This window comes from Pan troglodytes, chromosome 1, assembly GCF_028858775.2.
Source record: "Pan troglodytes isolate AG18354 chromosome 1, NHGRI_mPanTro3-v2.0_pri, whole genome shotgun sequence".
Lineage (NCBI taxonomy): Eukaryota > Metazoa > Chordata > Mammalia > Primates > Hominidae > Pan > Pan troglodytes.
The window spans coordinates 113,778,346-113,796,982 of record NC_072398.2 but is presented as its reverse complement, the minus strand read 5'-3'; the positions used below and the strand labels follow the sequence as shown (position 1 = coordinate 113,796,982).

The following is an 18,637-nucleotide window of genomic DNA, read 5'->3' as shown; positions in this document are numbered from 1 at the left end:
TGCGCCTGGGAAGAAGAATCTGTTAGCAACAAAGAGGAAGGCTGCAGTCAGGAGGAATTGGAGGCAGGGAGGCCAGAAGGCCAGGGTGGACTACCATCACAGGGCCCAAATAGCTCTGGGGAGTTCATGTGTGGGTGGCTGGGGAAAAGAAGAGATACAAACAGGGATTAATTGAATGGATGGGGTAACTCTCCTCCAGGCAAGCTGGTCCCTCATTCCCTGGCACCTTGGGTCACTGCTGCCTGTACCTGTGTTCTCCCTTCCACTGCAAACCCAGTTTGCCCAAGCTCCACCTCCAACAGATTATTTGAACTGTCCCTTCCTGGTGATCTCTCTCACCTAATTCATGTATTCATTCAGAAGTCATTTGATTCAGCAAACATGTATTTATAAACTGCTCTCCATAGGCCTTAAACTAAAGACAAGACTGAATGGGTATATCCCCTTTTGGGGACCCAAGCCTGCCTCATTAGGGAAGCTGCAAATGCAGTGATTAACAGCATCAGCTCTGGGGTCAGATGCCTAGCTTTGGATCCTGGCCCCACTCCTCACCTGAGTCATGAACTTGTGTGAGTTCCCTAACTTCTCTTCACTTCAGTACCTTCACTTTTGAAGAGAGTACCACTCACATGAGGGAAAGGAGAATAATAAACCCACTTCATAGAATTACTGGGAACATCAGTCATTCAATAAATATTTACTGAGTGTCAATTATATGTTAAGCACTGCACAATGGACGGGGGATACAGCAAGCTATGCACAGTTCCCTGCCTTTGTGAAGCTCACCTTATAGTGAGGGAGAGAGACAGTAAGTAAATGAGTAAAAACATGGATGCTGGATGGTGATAAAGTAAACATTTACTAGTACAGAGATGAGTAAAGCAAAGAAAGGGGGGATGGAAGTCGTTAATATTTCAATTTAGGGTTTTTTTTTGAAATTTTAGAACAATTAAAATCTTTAGGACAGTTGCAAAATTAGTACAGTGAACATTTGCATACTTTCTCCTTGAATCACCAGTTAACTGTCACATTAGTTTTCTTTGTTATTTTTGCTATCTGTTATTTTTGCCAAACCAGTTGAGAGTTTCAGACCTCATGACACCTCACCTGTAATTCTTTATCATATGTCTCATGAGAACAAGAGCATTCTCCAACAAGTCACAGAATCATCATAATCTGGAAATGTGGCATTGATACAATACTGTTTCCTGGTAGAGAACCCAGAAGCCAGTCCTGCACCACATACTTCATTTGATAATCATGCCTTTTTAACCCCCTTTAACCTAAAACTGTTGCTTTTTTTTTTTTTTTGGTACTTTAAGACATCATCATTTTTGAAGTGTCTGGGCTAGTTGCTTTACCGAATGTCCCTTTGGATGTGGATTGCCTGCTTGTTTCCTCATGATCAGATTCTGGTTGTAACTCTTTGTAGCAGGAATACTTCATAGCTATGTTGGGTCCTTCTCAGTGTGTCACATCAGGAAGATGTGGTCTGTTTGTCACATTATTGGAGATGTTAACTTTGACATTTGGTTAAAGTGAAGTTTACCAGATTTCTCCATTGTAGAGGCACGATTTTACCTTTGTAAGTAATAAATGATGTGTTAAGTGATGTTTTGAAGTTGAGTGAATATCCTGTTCTCCAGCCATTGTTCATTCAGTGGTTTTAGTATCCTATGGTGATTCTTCCCAGAATCCATTATCACTAAAATATTTTATTTTATTTTTTGAGACAGGGTCTCACTGTGTCACCCAGGCTGGAGTACAGGGGTGCTATCACAGCTAACTCCAGCCTTGACCTCTGAGGCTCAAGCAATTCTGCCACCTCAGCCTTCTGAGTAGCCAGGACTACATACAGGTGCATGCCACCATGCTTGGCTAATTTTTTTTTAGTTTTTGTAGAAACAGGGTTTCCCTATGTTGCCCAGACTGGTCTTAAACTCCTGGGCTCAAGTGATCCTCCCTCCTTGGCCTACCAAAGTGTTGGGATTACAGGCATGAGCCACCACATCCAGCCACTAAAATATTTTCAAATGGTAATTTTCTTCCCCCACCCTCGTCCCTTTCTTCTCCCTCCCTCCCTTCCTTCCATCCTTCCTCTCTCCCCTCCCCTCCCCTCCCTCCCCTCCCCTCCCTTTCCCTCTCCTCCCCCTCCCTTCCTGTCCCTTCCCTTCCCTTCCCTTCTTTCCTTCTTTGTTTCATTGCCTTTTCTCTTTTCTTTTGAGACACAGTCTCACTCTGTTGCCCAGGCTAGAGTATAAGTGACACAATTATGGCTCACTGCAGCCTTGATCTCCCAGACTCAAGCGATCCTCCCACCTCAGTTTCCAAATAGCTGGGACTACAGGGACATGCCTTCACGTCCACCTAATTTTTTTGTATTTTTTATAGAGACGGGGTTTTGCCATGTTGCCCAGGCGGGTCTTGAACTCCTGGGCTCAAGCCATCCTCCCAAGTCAGTTTCCCAAAGTGTCGGGATTATAGGCATGAGCCACCCAGCAATTTTCTCTTCTGTTTTTCTATATATATATATATTTATTAGTTTACATTGTTCAGTAATGGATACCTTTTGCACACACATCCTCCCTTTTTTTCTTTTATTTTAGAAGGTTATGTGGACTCATGGATTCTTTTTTACATATGGCATTCCTGTCATCCATTTTGATGCTCGGCAACCCCACATTTGACAGGCGGGAACACCTTCAAGCTTCAGAGTCCTTTTGCTCTGTTTGTTCCTGTTTGATTTTAAACACTTCCTTACTTTCTGGCACAGAAAGATGTTCTGGACTCATCTTGTAGTGTTCCTGCCTCAGCCTTCGAATCATTAGGTTCCCTGGTTTCTTTTAGTGAGAGATAGTATTTAGAAATCAAGTTCTGGGTGCAAAGTGTGCCCACAGGTACCAGAGTCATTGCTTCTCAGCCTTGTCAGTTTTCAAAGTTCAGAAATAGAGTTTTTACAAAGTCAGGAGTTAACCCTGATACTTCTAACACTAATAATCTTGCTGCTTAGTTCTTCTGCCTCTTCTGCTCTTCCATATTTGCATCTCCTTACTCCCACAGTGAGAACTCTGTTCTTAGTAGCATCAGTATATTTTCCTAATCTACATTAAACCCCAAATCATTTTACAGTTGCTATACCAATCTACTACCAACTACAAACTTACTAAATACAGTTAAAGATTTCTTTACAGTTCCTTTTATTTTTCATTACAGTCTCCAACTTAGCAATGGTTCGACTTAAGATTTTTCAACTCTACAATGAGTTTTTCAAGATATAACTCCATAATAAGAAATATCTGTATATCCCAGTGAATATGCAATACTATATTCAAAAGTTACTTGGATTCTGGCCGGGTGCAGTGACTCACAACTGTAATCCCAGCACTTTGGGAGGCCAAGGCGGGCGGATCACAAGGTCAGGAGATTGAGACCATCCTGGCTAACGCAGTGAAACCCTGTCTCTACTAAAACAAAAAATTAGCTGGGCATGGTGGCACACACCTGTAATTCCAGCTACCTAGGAGGCTGAGGCAGGAGAATGGCCTGAATCAGGAGGCAGAGACTGCAGTGAGCCAAGATTACAACACTGCACTCCAGCCTGGGTGACGGAGTGAGACTCTGTCTCAAAAAAAAAAAAAAAACAAAAAAACAAAACAAAACAAAAAAAAGTTATTTGGATTCTTTTTTTTTTTTTCTAACTACCCTTCTTAAACAAGGTAACACTCTATGTATTTTTTTGTATCTCATTTTTGTCACTTAACCATACATCTGGAAAATCATTCCCTATCACTTCATAGAGATCCACCTCATTCTTTTTCACAGCTGTACAGTCCCCCATAGGGTGGCTATATGGTAGTTCATTCAGCTACCCTCTGCTGGTTAGTATTACATAGTGTGGTCAGGGAGGGTCTCTTTAATAGGGTGACAATTGATCATACACTTAAGGAAGTGAGAGATAGGCCACAAGGCTATCTGGGGGAGTGATATTCCAGGCCTACTACTCAGGACCCTGAGATAGGCTTCAAGCGTTTAAGAAACTTCAAGGATACCATTGTGGCGGAGAGTGGTAGAAAATGAAGTTATAAAAGTAGTCAGGGTTGGATCCTGTAGATAAAGTTTTTAGGGCCTTTTAAATATTTTGGCCTTTTTGCTTTCAGTGACTAGAAAGTTTTGAAGGATTTTGAACAGGAGTGAAATTATGATGACTTGGGTGTTTAAAAGAATTATTCTGGCTGCTGGATAAATAGTCTGTAGGGGAGAGAAAAGGAAGAGCAGGGAGGTTGGTTAGGCTGCAGGGGCAATGCAGGAAAGGAATCACTGGGGGTGAGAGATATCTGGATGTGTTTTGAAGGTGGAGCTGGCAGGATTTGGTGTGGGCTTGCATTAGTGGAATGACATGTGGATAGGGCCTGGATAGTGCTGGGCAAGTAGCAAGAACTCAAAAGTATGAACTTGGCTGAGCGTGGTGGTGCATGCCTGTAATCCTAGCACTGAGAGGCTGAGGTGGGCAGATCTTTTGAGCCCAGGAGTTCGAGACCATCCTAACCAACATGCTGAAACCCCATGATATGCTTTGGCTCTGTGTTCCCACCCAAATCTCACGTTGAATTGTAATAATCCCCATGTGTCAAGGGCAGGGCTAGGTGGAGATAATTGAATCATAAGGGCAGTTTCCCCCATACTGTTCTCAGATAGTGAATAAGTCTCACAATATTTGATGATTTTATAAATGGGGATTCCCCTGCACAAGCTCTCTCTTGCCTACTGCCATGTAAGATGTGCCTTACTTCTCCTTTGCCTTCTGCCATGATTGTGGGGCCTCCCTGGCCATGTGGAACTGTGAGTTCATTGAACTTCTTTCCTTTATAAATTACCCAGTCTTGGGTATGTCTTTATTAGCAGCATGAGAATGGACTAATATAGTAAATTGGTACTGGGTAGTGGGGCACTGCTGCAAAGATACCTGAAAATGTGGAAGCAACTTTGGAACTGGGTAACAGGCAGGGATTGGAATAGTTTGGAAGACTCAGAAGAAGACAGGAAGATGTGGGAAAGTTTGGAACTTCCTAGAGACTTGTTGAATGGCTTTGACCAAATGCTGCTCATCTCAGATGGAGATGAGGAACAATTGTTGGGAACTGGAATAAAGGTGACTCTTAATATGTTTTAGCAAAGAGACTGGCAGCATTTTGCCTGTGCCCTAAAGATGCGTGGAACTTTGAACTTGAGAGAAATTATTTAGGGCATCTGGTGGAAGAAATTTCTAAGCAGCAAAGCATTCAAGAGGTGGCTTGGTTGCTGTTAAAAGCATTCAGTTTTATATGTTCACAAAGATGTGGTTTGGAATTGGAACTTATGTTTAAAAGGATAGCAGGGCATAAAAGTTCAAAAAATTTGCAGCCCAATGATGCAATAGAAAAGAAAAACCCATTTTCTGATGAAAAATTCAAGCCAGCTGCAGAAATTTGCATTAAGTATTGAGGAGCCAAATGTTAATCACGAAGACAATGGGGAAAATGTCTCCAGGGCATATCAGAAACCTTCATGGCAGCCCCTCCTATCACAGGCCTGGAGGCCTTGGAGGGAAAAATTGTTTCATGGGCTGGACCCAGGGCCCCCCTGCTCTTTGCAGCCTCCAAACATGGTGCCCTGCATCCCAGCTGTTTTAGCTCCAGCCATGGCTAAAAGGGGCCAACATACCACTCAGGCTGTTGCTTCAGAGGGTAAGCCTTGGTGGCTTACATGTGGTGTTGGGCCTGTGGATGCACAGAAGTCAAGAATTGAGGTTTTAGAACCTCTGCCTAGATTTCAGAGGATGTATGGAAATGCCTGGATGTCCAGGCAGAAGTTTGCTGCAGGAGTGGGACCCTCATGGAGAACCTCTGCTAGGGCAGTGTGGAAGGGAAATGTGGAGTTGGAGCCCCCACACAGAGTCCCTACTGGGGCACCACCTAGTGGAGCTGTGAGAAGAGGGCCATCATCCACCAGACCCCGGAATGGTAGATCCACCGAGAGCTTGCACTGTGTACCTGGAAAAGCCACAGACACTTAATGCCAGCTCGTGAAAGCAGCCAGGAGGATGGCTGTACCCTGCAAAGCCACAGGGGAAGAGCTGCCCAAGGTTGTGGGAGCCCACCTCTTGCGTCACCTGGATGTGAGGCATGGAGTCAAAGGAGATCATTTTGGAACTTTAAGGTTTAATGACTGCCCTATTGGATTTAGGACTTGCTTGGGCTTGCTGTAGCCCTTTTGTTTTGGACAATTTCTCCCATTTGGAATGGATATATTTACTCAGCACCTGTACCCCCATTGTATCTAGGAAGTAACTAACTTGCTTTTGATTTTACAGGCTCATAGGTGGAAGGTACTTGCCTTATCTCCAATGAGACCTTGGATTTAGACTTTTGGATTAATGCTGGAATAAGTTAAGATTTTGAGGGACTGTTGGAAGGGCATTATTGTGTTTTGAAATGTGAGGACATGAGATTTGGGAGGGGCCGGGGTGGAATGATATGGTTTGGCTGTGTCCCCACCCAAATCTCACCTTGAATTGTAATAATCCCCATGTGTCAAGGGCAGGGCCAGGTGGAGATAATTGAATCATGAGGGCAGTTTCCTCTATACTGTTCTTGTGATAGTGAATAAGTCTCACAAGATCTGATGGTTTTATAAAGGGGAGTTCCCCTGCACACGCTCTCTCTTGTCTGCCACCATTAAGACATGACTTTGCTTCTCCTTTGCCTTCTGCCATGATTGTGAGGTTTCCCTGGCCATGTGGAACTGTGAGTCCATTGAGCCTCTTTCCTTGATAAATTACCCAGTCTCAGGTATGTCATTATTAGCAGTGCGAGAATGGACTAATACACCCCATCTCTACAAAAAGTTAGCCAGGTGTGGTGGTGCATGCCTGTAGTCCCAGCTACTCAGGAGGCTGAGATGAGCCTGGCAATTGCTTGAGTCTGGGAATTTGAGGCTGCAGTCAGCCATGATGACACAACTGCACTCCAGCCTGGGTAACAGAGCAAAAAAAATAAAAAATAAAAAATAAAAAGGTAGGAACTATTTTATTATTAACAGAGTTTGTCTTATTCTGCTGTTGTTGACATTTTACAGATCCTTTATTGCCAACTATCTGCATAACTAGATTTTAAGTTCCTTGTATGCAGAAGTCAAGTCATGTATTATTTTTTTAAATTTTCCTTATATTGATCTGTTTTTTTTAATAGTAAAGATTGTTGAATCTGAACATTAGATGACAATGTATTTGTCCAGCATTTCTCCATTTGAAATTATCTCACATTATTATGTGAGACTTGTTCATGTGCTTTGCTGGAGTTGAGACTTAGACAGTCTGTGTTTTTTTATTTAGCAAAGATAATCCAAGTTAAAATAGTGTTGTGTGTTCCTATAGGAAAACTAGGCCCAGTGTTATAACAGAGTGTAAATAATAATAGCCGCTAGGAGGTAAGTACCTGCTCTGTGCCAGGAGCTATGCTTCAGCTTTGAGATGTTTTTATTTAATTGTCACACTGATTTTATTACATAGGGAACATTTAATAGGAGAACAAAGCTTAGGTAGGTTCAGTAATGTGTCCAAGTTCACACAGCAAATAAGTGGCAGAGTGAACTTGAACTTTGATTCTCTCTGAATCAGAACCTATTCCTTTATATGCTCTGTTGTATCCCTAGCCTGAGATCCACTAAGCAACTTTTTGAAGATGAGTACTACTGATTTCTTATATCCAACATGTATACATTGTCCAATGAAATTCTGCTAAAACATGTGAAATATAGGTCAGCACAATTACCAGTCATGCAAAATTGTATTTAATATCATAATTTGTAATGGTGAGGGGTGCTTCTTTGGGACATAGAATTTACAATGGCAATTTATTGACATATTTATTATTAACATTATTATATTTACATTCTCTAGGTACCTACATTTCACTCCTAGACACTTTTGCATAATCTCAATAACATCATAACATCTATAAAAATTAACACTAATCCTGTAACATCACCTAACTTTTACCCGTATTCAGATTTCCCCACTTGTCACAAGAGTGTCTTTTGTTAAAAAACCCGGATCTAATCAAGTTTCACTCATTGTATTCGTTGCTATGTTTTTTTGTTTTAATTTTGATGGGCATCTTTCAGAAGTTTTAAAATAGTCTTAGAACCTCTTTTTAAGAACCAGATTTGAATAATTTATTTTATTGACCTCCTTGTCACTCTAACATTTCTTTAGTAAATACAGGCTTTGAGGGTAGGTATTGGTTTCTCTGTTTAAAAGTAGAAACTTTGCATAAATCAGCCCTTATATGTGTAAGTTTTCTGCCTTTTGGTTTCTTCTCATGCTGTTTCTGCACAAGTGCCTAAGCTTTTTTGAAGCTTTACTTGAGGGGTGACCAGAAGGTTTTACTTAAGGACACAGATCCTTAAATTCTGCAATGACAAATCTCAACTTCCATCTCAGGGTTGTAAGTGAAACCAGGATGCAGCCGTTTCCCTTTTCTCAGATAAGTTCAGGTTTGAATATAAAGTGTGACTATAAGATACAGAGACTGTCCCTAGAAAAGGAGGGGAAAACATTTTAGCAGTTCCTCTTTGGAGATAACTTTCAATGCCTGCCCATCAGCCTCCAAGGAAAATGCTTTTTGGTTACTTTATAGGTTCTAGTGAACTTTGCTTACTTTACAATGTTCCCCAAAATGTCTGTTGAGATTAGTGCCTGAATTTCCACCGGGCTGACCAGTCTGTAGTTTCTTGAACATTTTCGTCCTATGCCAGTTAAAAATTAGAAGAAAATTGAAGTTTAACATACACATTCAGAAAAAAATAAAAAATCAGATTAATAAGAAACTAATGAGGCTGTGCCATTGTAAACTACTTGCAATAGAGTTTCCCAACGATGAACTGAGTATCTAGAAAATAACAAGGATTCTCAAGGAATTTTAGTGAAATGATCAATACTGTATTGAAATACCTTGAATCAGACTTTGGAGAATAGATTTAAAAACACTCACAGCCTTAACCGATCTAGTAAGAACCTTATTCCCTAAAGCATACTGTGGATCTCAGCTGTATCCTATCTAAGGTGAGAACAGTCAAAGACAAATGTGGCCTTTGAGAATGGTGGGATGTGAGTGTCTTGAAACAACAGGCTAAAGAAGTGCTCTCAAATAGAAGTATAATATGGAACATGTGAAATTAATTTTAATAATATATTTTAGTTAACCTAATATATCCATAATATTTTCATTTCGACATGTATTAATTAGGTTGGTGCAAAAGTTATTGTGGTTTTTGCTATTTTTTTTTAATGGCAAAAACTGGCAATTACTTTTGCACTAACCTAATAGTTACTACAAAAAAATATTAACAAGAGATTTTATGTTCCACTTTTTAATACCAGGTCTTCAGATTCTGGTGTGTATTTGATACTCAGAACACATCTCCATTTGTACTAACCACATTTCAGGTTCTCACTAGCTACTTGTGGCTGATAGCTACTTTGTTGGATTGCATAGGTCTAAAGGGAAACATCTTGAGAAAGGAGAAATAGGTTAAGTGCAAGAACAAGAATTAAAAAGGAAACTATTTTAGCATAATATTAGAAGGAAAGTACAGAAAGAAGTTGATTTAGAGAACCAACATCTTAATTCTTGATGAACTTATCGAGGAGGCAGATTGACAGCTGAGAGCAAGGTCCAGGAAGTTTCTGGCCTTGGGGACCGAGGGTTTGTAACCGTTGGGAGACAGGTGGCTGCAGTTTCATTATGAAGTAGATGGGGGCAGGGAAACTGGTGGTGGTGTGGCTGAAATCAGTAAATCTCTGTCTTAAGGAAATAAGAGAAGTCACTAACTGGGACTGGCTAAGGGTGGAATCGACCAGGAAAAAAGAGGAATGGCCCCAACCAAGGCATCTGATGTTCTGGCCAACAGTGCAGGCTCTGGGGCCGACTGCCTGTGTCTGGACACCAGCTCTGCCCCTTGCTAGCTGAGTGAATGCAGTCAGCTGACCCTCTCAGTCCATTTCTTCATCTGTAGCCTGGTGCTTCTGAATCTTTGATCTTCTCTATCAACCAAGTGTCCAGCGGAGCAAACCAACTTACTTTGATAGGCGTGTTCTCAAGAAATAACTCCTTTCTCACTCTCACCTCAGATGTTCTTAGGCTCGCTCCCCTGCTTTTCTGGACTCTGCTCAGATGCCAACTTATGACTGCCCCCCATGCCATCCAACTCCTTTCCTTACCAGTACTCCTCAGCCCCCACACTCTGCTTTATTTTTCTCTATAGCACTTAACATCATCCAACATCATCCAAATAAAAGATATTTACTTTTTCATTTATTATGTTCTTCCCTCCACTGAAAAATAGACTCCAAGAGGGCTGGGATTTTGTCTGTTTTGTTCATTGCTATATCCTGCCTGCTTATTTCAGTGTCTGGCACATAGGCAGGACTCCATGAACATTTGATGAACAAATAAATGAATAATAAGAACTACCTCAGAGTTGAGTTGAGGATTAAATGAGTTAATACACAAACAGCTCTTGGAACAAGTGCTTGTCACATAGTAAGCCTGCAGTGAATCTTCGTGCTGCTGCTACTGTTAAATATTATTACTGAGGCTGAGCTGGCCTAGGGCTCCTTGGATTGGACTTGCTAAGAGCTAGGCAAGAGACACAACTGTATGAAACTTGATTGAGTTAAAACAAACAGTGCTACTCCTCTTTATTATCTCCATGCCTGGTAAGCACATTTTCTACCCCCAAAATTGGGACTGACTAATATGAGAATATTTATGGCCTTAATAGGACAGGTTATTTGATACAATTACTAGCCTAGACATTTTAGGAGATTGGCCGCTCCTCAATACTATAAATGCATATATGGGTGTGTAGATAGAGATGTTGCTTCCCAGATTGCCACACATCTTGATACTGCAAGTAGGCATCAACTGAAAATGTGCTGTGATGTGAAGACCAAACGCAGAGAAGTGAGAGGGACAAGGCTGTTCTCAGTGACCCATATCCAGATGAGAAATCCATCTGCTCACTTGGGAGCAAAAATGCCCCAAGACCCTGCTATCTCTGGGCTTGCACAAGGCTTTAAATGAATCACCATTATGATGTCTTATATTCAGAGGGAAATACCAATATTCATATATTCAGGTACTGAAACTTTTAAGGGAATTTTTCTTTTTTCTTTCTTTTTTTTTTTTTTTTGGTCAAGTGAACTTTTACTTTACCTGCTAAAATCTGCAGGCAGTGTGAGCCTTAAAATATTTTAGAGAGAGAGAGAGAAGTATCTTAAAATTACATTGTTTATTTCTAAGAACAAACTCAAGAAAACCCTTTCCTCCAAATCCCGGAAGAGTGATTAGCTTGTCTCTAAGGTATGGCATTGGCTGGGCATGGTGGCTCATGCTTGTAATCCCAGCACTTCAGGAGGCCCAGGGAGGAGGATCACTTGAGCCCACGAGTTTGAGATCAGCCTGAGCAACATAGTGAGACCTTGTTTCTACAAAAAATATAAAAATTAGCTGGGCGTGGTGGCATGCAACTGTAGTTCCAGCTACTTGGGAGGCTGAGGCAGGAGGATCACTTGAGCCCAGGAGGTTGAAGCTACAGTGAGCCACGATTGCACCACTGCACACCAACCTGGGTGACAGAATGAGACCCTGTCTCCAAAAAGAAAAAGGAAGGAAGGAAGGAAGGGGAGGGAACGAGGGAGAGAGAGAGGGAAAGAAAGAGAAAAATAAAAAGAAAGAAAAGAAAGAAATGACATCAGTGAACCTCCTCAAACCACAGCGAGGCTGTTAAGTTTGATTGGGGCTGACATCCATGAGTGGGTACAAGTTTATCTGGTGTGGTGCCCTGCATCCGATAACACTTAGTTGGTAAAATCTACTTCAACTTGAGAGGGAACATCTCAAAAGGGACAGCTGTGGAGTTGGGAAGGTGGAGCCCGCAGGTCCTCCCATCTTGCTTTGGTGATGAGGCAGAAAGTGGGGCTGAAAAACTGAGTCTGTTTTGGTTGTGTATGAGGGCTCCTGAGCCATTTTATTTTTAAGCTCCAGTTAAACTTCTTTCTCCATCTCTCCTTACGAAGTCCTCCTTCTTCAGCCAGGTTCCACAGCAATTTGGGATTTCACAAAGCCCAGGGTTTGGGGTGACTGTCGAATTTTGCTATTCTGTCAGGAAGCCTTATCTTTTGAACTACATTTAAGTTGTATTTTAATCATTTTAGTTAATTCATTCAACAGATATTTATTGAAAGTCCATATGCCAGACATATGGGGATACAGCCAAAAACAGGAACAGCTTTGTCCTTGTCCTGATAGGGCTAGCCTGGCTGGGGTTACCCCTAAGCTCAGATTTGAATTAGTTGCCAACTTTCAAGAACAGGAATTTTCACACAAAATGTGAATATCTGGCTTTTTTTGAAAAATTGGGAACCTGGCAATGGTGGGCCTCTGTCTCCACATGGCAGGAGCTGAGGCACAGCTCCTGTTTCCACATGGCAGGCCCCTCCCTGTAGGCTCACTGGTGCACAAGTCCTCACCAGTCCCTTCTGACTCACACTTGGCCCGCTGGTATCTCCTCTGTGGGTGGAATTGCTGGTCTTCGTCGAATGCGTCATTTGCCACAGTTCTGTTTCTTTGTGACTCCTTTGTTTGCTCGTTTTCTTTTTATTGTTTCTGGTCTGGCTTTTTCTTCCTTGACTGGACTCTTGCTCTCTGAGGCCCTCTTCAGCTCTAGCATTCAATGATTTGGAAACCACAGAGCTTAGTGCCTCACCTGTAGGTTTGGAGGTGTGCTTAACTCAGTTTGACTTTCTCATTTGCAACATCTGCTGTTCCAATGCTGTCTATAGATTGTATCCTGAGAAACCCTGCATCATGTCACTATCTTTAAGAGCCTTATGCCATGTAGCAAGCTAAATAAGAAACAATGGTTAAGAGCACTGATTCTGCAGTCAGATTGTCCAGGTTCAAATCTGGCTTCATTGCTTAACTAGCAAGTCACTTAACATTGTTGTGCCTCAGTTTCCTCACCTGCAAAATAATAGGGTTAGAAATCAAACCTGCTTAATATGTTTTTAGGATTCCGATTTTTTTTTTTTTTTTTTCTGAGATGGAGTCTTGCTCTGTCACCCAGGCTGGAGTGCAGTGGCACAGTCTTGGCCACTGCAACCTCCACCTCCCGGGTTCAAGCGATTCTCCTGCCTCAGCCTCCCACGTAACTGGGATTACAGGTGAGTGCCACCACGCCCAGCTAATTTTGTATTTTTAGTAGAGACGGGGTTTCACCATGTTGGCCAGGCTGGTCTCGAACTCCTGACCTCAAGTGATCCACCTGCCTTGGCCTCCCAAAGTGCTGGGATTACAGGCATGAGCCACTGCTCCCAGTGGTGAGTACCTATTTATAGAGCTCTTGCAACAGTGCCTGGCACAGAGCCAGGGCCATATAAGTGTTAGATTAAGTAAAAAAAAAAAGTACCAGTCAATCTGAATCTCAGGCCCTGAGTAATAATTTGCAGAGGAATTTGTGCTGGGGGTTGAGAGTTCCTTTTCATTAACCCATAGTTAACGGTGACCAGATTTTCTAAATAAGAAATCAGGATACTTCATCTGTAAAACTTGGGTTCCACTTACAACTTCAGGCCATACAAAAAGAACTATTAAAATTGAGGTGTTGATGTTTTGTAGAAACACTGCAACAGAATATTTGAGATCAGACCTGTTTTTAGATATATGATCACTCTATACATGTAGTGCTGATTAGGTATTAGGTACCCTCATATCTTTATTTAAAAAAAATTCAAAATTCTTCAAAACAAAAAAACCTTCAAAAATTATCTGGCTAGCATAGAAAATCTTTTTAGGCGATCACTGATAAAATTTTTTCCCTCCCTCCATCTCTCTTTGCTTTTAAACAGCAAAAACTCACCCCATGCCCAGTTCTCACCCAGTTAATTCAGACAGTGTGAATACCTTGATTTTGACCTAACTCATTAAAAGAAAAAGAGAGAAAACCTTTGAAAGCCTATTCCATGTCAACCAGTGTAAAAAGACTCTCAATTTTATTCAAACCTGAAAACAATCTTTTATGGTGGGCATTATGATTTCTACTTCACAGCTGAGGAGATCTAGTGTGGGGAGGCCTTTGGGAGTTCACCCTGGGCCTTGCTGGCTTCAAAATCTGGGCACTCTCTGTTCTGCACCCTGGCATGGTTATTAGCATCCCTACAGTCCCTTTTCTGACCACTCAGTGGTATCAGCAAAGCAACAAACTCACTGTTGACTCCATTCCTTTGCTCCTATTTGTGTATTCATTCATTCATTCATTCATTCATTCGTTCATCCATGGTTTGTGACCTTTGAGAAAAAACTCACTCCCCTTTCTTCTATTGTTCTTTTGTTCACTAGAAATTATCTTAGCAACTTACTTTAGTGTTAGCCTGGGACGTGCAACAGAAAAGACTTTACTGTAGGAAGGAAATAATAGATATACCCATGCACACAAAGTAGAGGTAGATATTAGTTTTAGAGACAGTTCTTAACAACTCCTCCTCTTGGTTGAATAATTCTATTTAAAAAAAATTTACATAGTTTTAATATTATAATAGTAATAGGATATTTGTCTTCAAAAGTAACATATTTTTCAACGTGACCTGTATTAAGTAATAAGTAATAAATTGAAATCTCACCATCACCACAATCTCTAAAGTAACCGTGGTTACTTTAAAAACAACCACTGTTAATCATTTAGGGTGTCTCTTTCCAGTCTAAAAAAAGAGCAAGTGAGAATGCATGTACACATGTATTCATGTCTTTTTATAGTTAAAATATATATATATTTTTTGGTAGAGACAGGGTCTCACTACATTGCCCAGGCTGGTATCAAACTCCTGGGCTCAAGTGATCCTTCCACTTTGGCCTACCAAAGTGCTAGAATTGTAGGCATGAGCCACCACATCTGGCCTCTTTATTGTTTTTAAAAAGAGGAATATTCTGCATATATATTTCTATAACTTTTTATTTTTAATATTAAGAAATTTTCCAAATTCCCAATAATAAAAGGAGAATAAATCTATCCTGTTTCCTTTTTTAAAATAACCACATAGTAAGCCATGGCATAATACTAAATTGTTTAACTATTACACTAGATTATTATTTACTAGTATAGATAACTTTAAAATGAATATCATTATGCATATCTCTTTATGTAGGTTATACTATTGTTTTATTTGTTAACATCCTGAATAAATATCACCCAGATCCCAGTATTCAGTGAAACTACAGGTTCTTTTAGAGCATAAGCAAAAATAAATTGTATGCATGTGTTTTTGTATGTGTGTTTAATCCTGCTTACATTTGAATTTTCTTCCATCTTTTTCCTACTATCTGAGTAATATCACTAGTGCCTTTTATTCAGTCAAGTCTCCACATGTTGACTCTTGTCTTGGAGTTATGATGCCATCCCCCTCCTGGCCTTTCTTCTACTTCCCAGGTCTCTCTCAGTCTCCTTAGCCAGTGTTTTCCCCTCTAGCCAAGCTTTAAAGCACAGGTCCAAGCTGCCTTTTCCCACTTCATACGCTCTCCCAAGGTGATGGTCCTAATGGCCTCCATTGGAGCAACTAGAAATGTGATGACTCCCAAATCTGTATCCTTTCCTGTGATTCCCAGACCTGTGTACTTAGCAGCTACTGGGCATCTTTGCTTGGATGTCTCATAGACCCCTCACACTTAACAGTGTCAGACTGAAAGCATGATGTTCCAGGCCGGTCTTAGTCTTCCTGCTGTGTTTCCTTTCTTAGGGAAAGACACCACAACCCACCTAGGAGGAAGTAAGAGCTGTGATTCATCCTGGCACTCCTGGCACCTCCTCTCCTCCTCCTTTACCCCATATGCTGTCAATCATCTAGTTCTCCCAGTTTTACCTCCCTAATGTCTCTTGAACCACTTTCCCTAGCACAATGCTGCCTCTTGACCAGTCTGAAATTGCTGTCTGATGGATCTCTTGCTATCTAGTCTTACCCCTCCCATCAGTCTTCCACACCATAGCCAGAAAAGATAAACACTTTCATTATGTAAAAATATAGAAACTTTGTATGGAAGATATTCATTTAGTAAATTCAATAGGCAAAGGCTGTATTTGAAAAAAAACTATAATACAGATAAAAATATATAACATATAAGGAGCCTTTAAACTTTGAGAAGAAAAAAACAAACAATCTAATACAAAAAAAGAGGATGTGAAAAGACATTTCTCAGAAAAAGAAATCCAAATCAACAAGCAGAAGAGATGCTTAAATTTTTAAAGGTTGGGAAAATGCAAATTCAAGTATCAATGAAATGTCACTATTTGCCCAAAAGTTAAACATAAAAAAAAAATTACCTAATGCTGTCAGGAGTCCAAGGAAAGGGCAACTCAGGCATTACTGATGGAGATGTAAATTGCCAAAGTCTTTTTTGTAAACAATGCAGCAACTTCTATTAAAATAAAAAAAATCTATTTACCTTTTGATGTAGCAACTCCCAGCTCCACTCTACTCCCACATAAATATGAAACCATAAATACATCAGGACATATGTACAGGATAGTTATTGTGGTGTAACTGCAATAGACAAAGCTAGCCACAAAAGGAGTGTTCATCAGTGGTGGATGGCAGATTAATTATGGTTCCCTCATGCTCTGGAATATTATGTAGTTATTAAAAAGAATAAAGTATAGCTATACCAGTTGATTTCAAGGAGATTTTATGACATATTAATGAGAAAGGCAGGATGTAGAGAAGTGTGCATAAGACCATTTTTATTAAAGAATGGTAAATCCCTCAGGCACACCTCCTTTTATTGCATTTCACTTTATTGCACTTCACAGATAATGTGCTTTTTACAAATTGAAGGTTCGTGACAACCCAGCTTTAAGCAAGTCCATCAGTGCCTAACTTTATGTTTTGTCTCTCTGTTACATTTTAGCAATTCCCACAATATTTAACGCTTTTTCATTATCATATCTGTTATGGTGATCTGTGATCAGTGATCTTTGATGTTACTGTTGTCATTGTTTTGGGATGCCAAGAACCATGCGTATAAGACGGTGAACTTAGTTGATAAATGCTATGTGTGTTCTGACTGCTCCACTGACTGGCTGTTCTCCCCATCTTTCTCCTTCTCCTGGCCTCCCTTGTCACCTGAGACAATGATACTGAAATTAGGCCAATTTAATAACCTGCAATGGCTTCTAAGTGCTCAAGTGAAAAGAAGAGTTGCACTGTCTCTCACTTTAAATTAAAAACTAGAAATGATTAAGCTTAGTGAGGAAGGCATGTGAAAAGCCACGACAGGTGGCCGGGCGTGGTGGCTCACACCTGTAATCCCAGCACTTTGGGAGGCCAAGGTGGGTGGATCACCTGAGGTCAGAAGTTTGAGACCAACCTGGCCAACATGGCGAAACCCCATCTCTACTAAAAATACAAAAATTAGCTGGGTGTGGTGGTGGGCACCTGTAATCCCAGCTGGTTGGGAGGCTGAGGCAGGAGAATCGCTTGAACCTGAAAGGCAGATGTTGCAGTGAGCCAAGATGGCACTATTGCACTCCAGTCTGGGCTACAAGAATGAAACTCTGTCTGAAGAAAAAAAAAAAAAAAAAGCCACGATGGGCTGAAAACTAGGCCTTTTATGCCAAAGAGTTAGTGAAGTTGTGAATTCAAAGGAAAAGTTCTTGGAGGAAATTAAAAGTGCTACTTCAGTGAACACATAAATAAGAAAGTGAAACAGCGTTATTGCAGACGGAGAAAGTTCGAGTAGTCTGCATAGAAGATCAAGCCAGCTACAACATTCCCTTAATCCAAAGCCTAATCCAGAGCAAGACCCTAACTCTCTTTAGTTCTGTGAAGGCTGAGAGAGGTGAGAAAGCTGCAGGAGAAAAGTTTGAAGCTATCAGAGGTTAGTTCATGAGATCTTAGGAAGAAAGCCATCTCCATAACATAAAACTGTGAAGTAAAGCAGCAAGTGTTGATGTAGAAGCTGCAAGAAATTATCCAGAAGATCTAAGATTACTGGTGCAGGATACATGAAACAACAGATTTTCAATGTAGACAAAACAACCTTCTACTGGAAGAAGATGCCATCTAGGACTTCCATAGCTAGACAGGAGAAGTCAACTTCAGGCTTGAAAGGACAGCTGACTCTCTTGTTGTGTGGGCTAATGCAGCTGATGACTTTAAGCTGAAGCCAGTGCTCATTTACCACTCTGAAAATTTTTAGGGCCCTTAAGAATTAGGCTAAATCTATTCTGCTTGTGCTCTATAAAATGGAACAACAGGCTGGATGACAGCACATCTGTTTACAGCATGGTTTACTGAATATTGTAAGCCCACTGTTAATACCTACTGCTTAGAAAAAGAAGATTCATTTCAGTATATTATTGCTTGTTGACAATGCACCTAATCACCCAAGAGCTCTGATGGAGATGTACAAGGAGATGAGTGTTGTTTTCATGCTTGCTAATACAACATCCATTCTGCAGCCCATGGATCAAGGAGTAATTTTGCCTTTCAAGTCTTATTATGTAGGAATACATTTGGTAAGGCTATAGCTGCCATAGATAATTATTCTTC

General features: G+C 40.8%; 1 protein-coding gene across 9 annotated transcripts in view; it reads left to right on the top strand.

Moving 5' to 3' along the window:
* The window catches only part of CD58 (CD58 molecule), a 120,281-nt gene that overhangs the window by 4,229 nt on the left and 97,415 nt on the right, over positions 1 to 18,637 (top strand). The gene's annotated exons all lie outside the window — the stretch shown is intronic.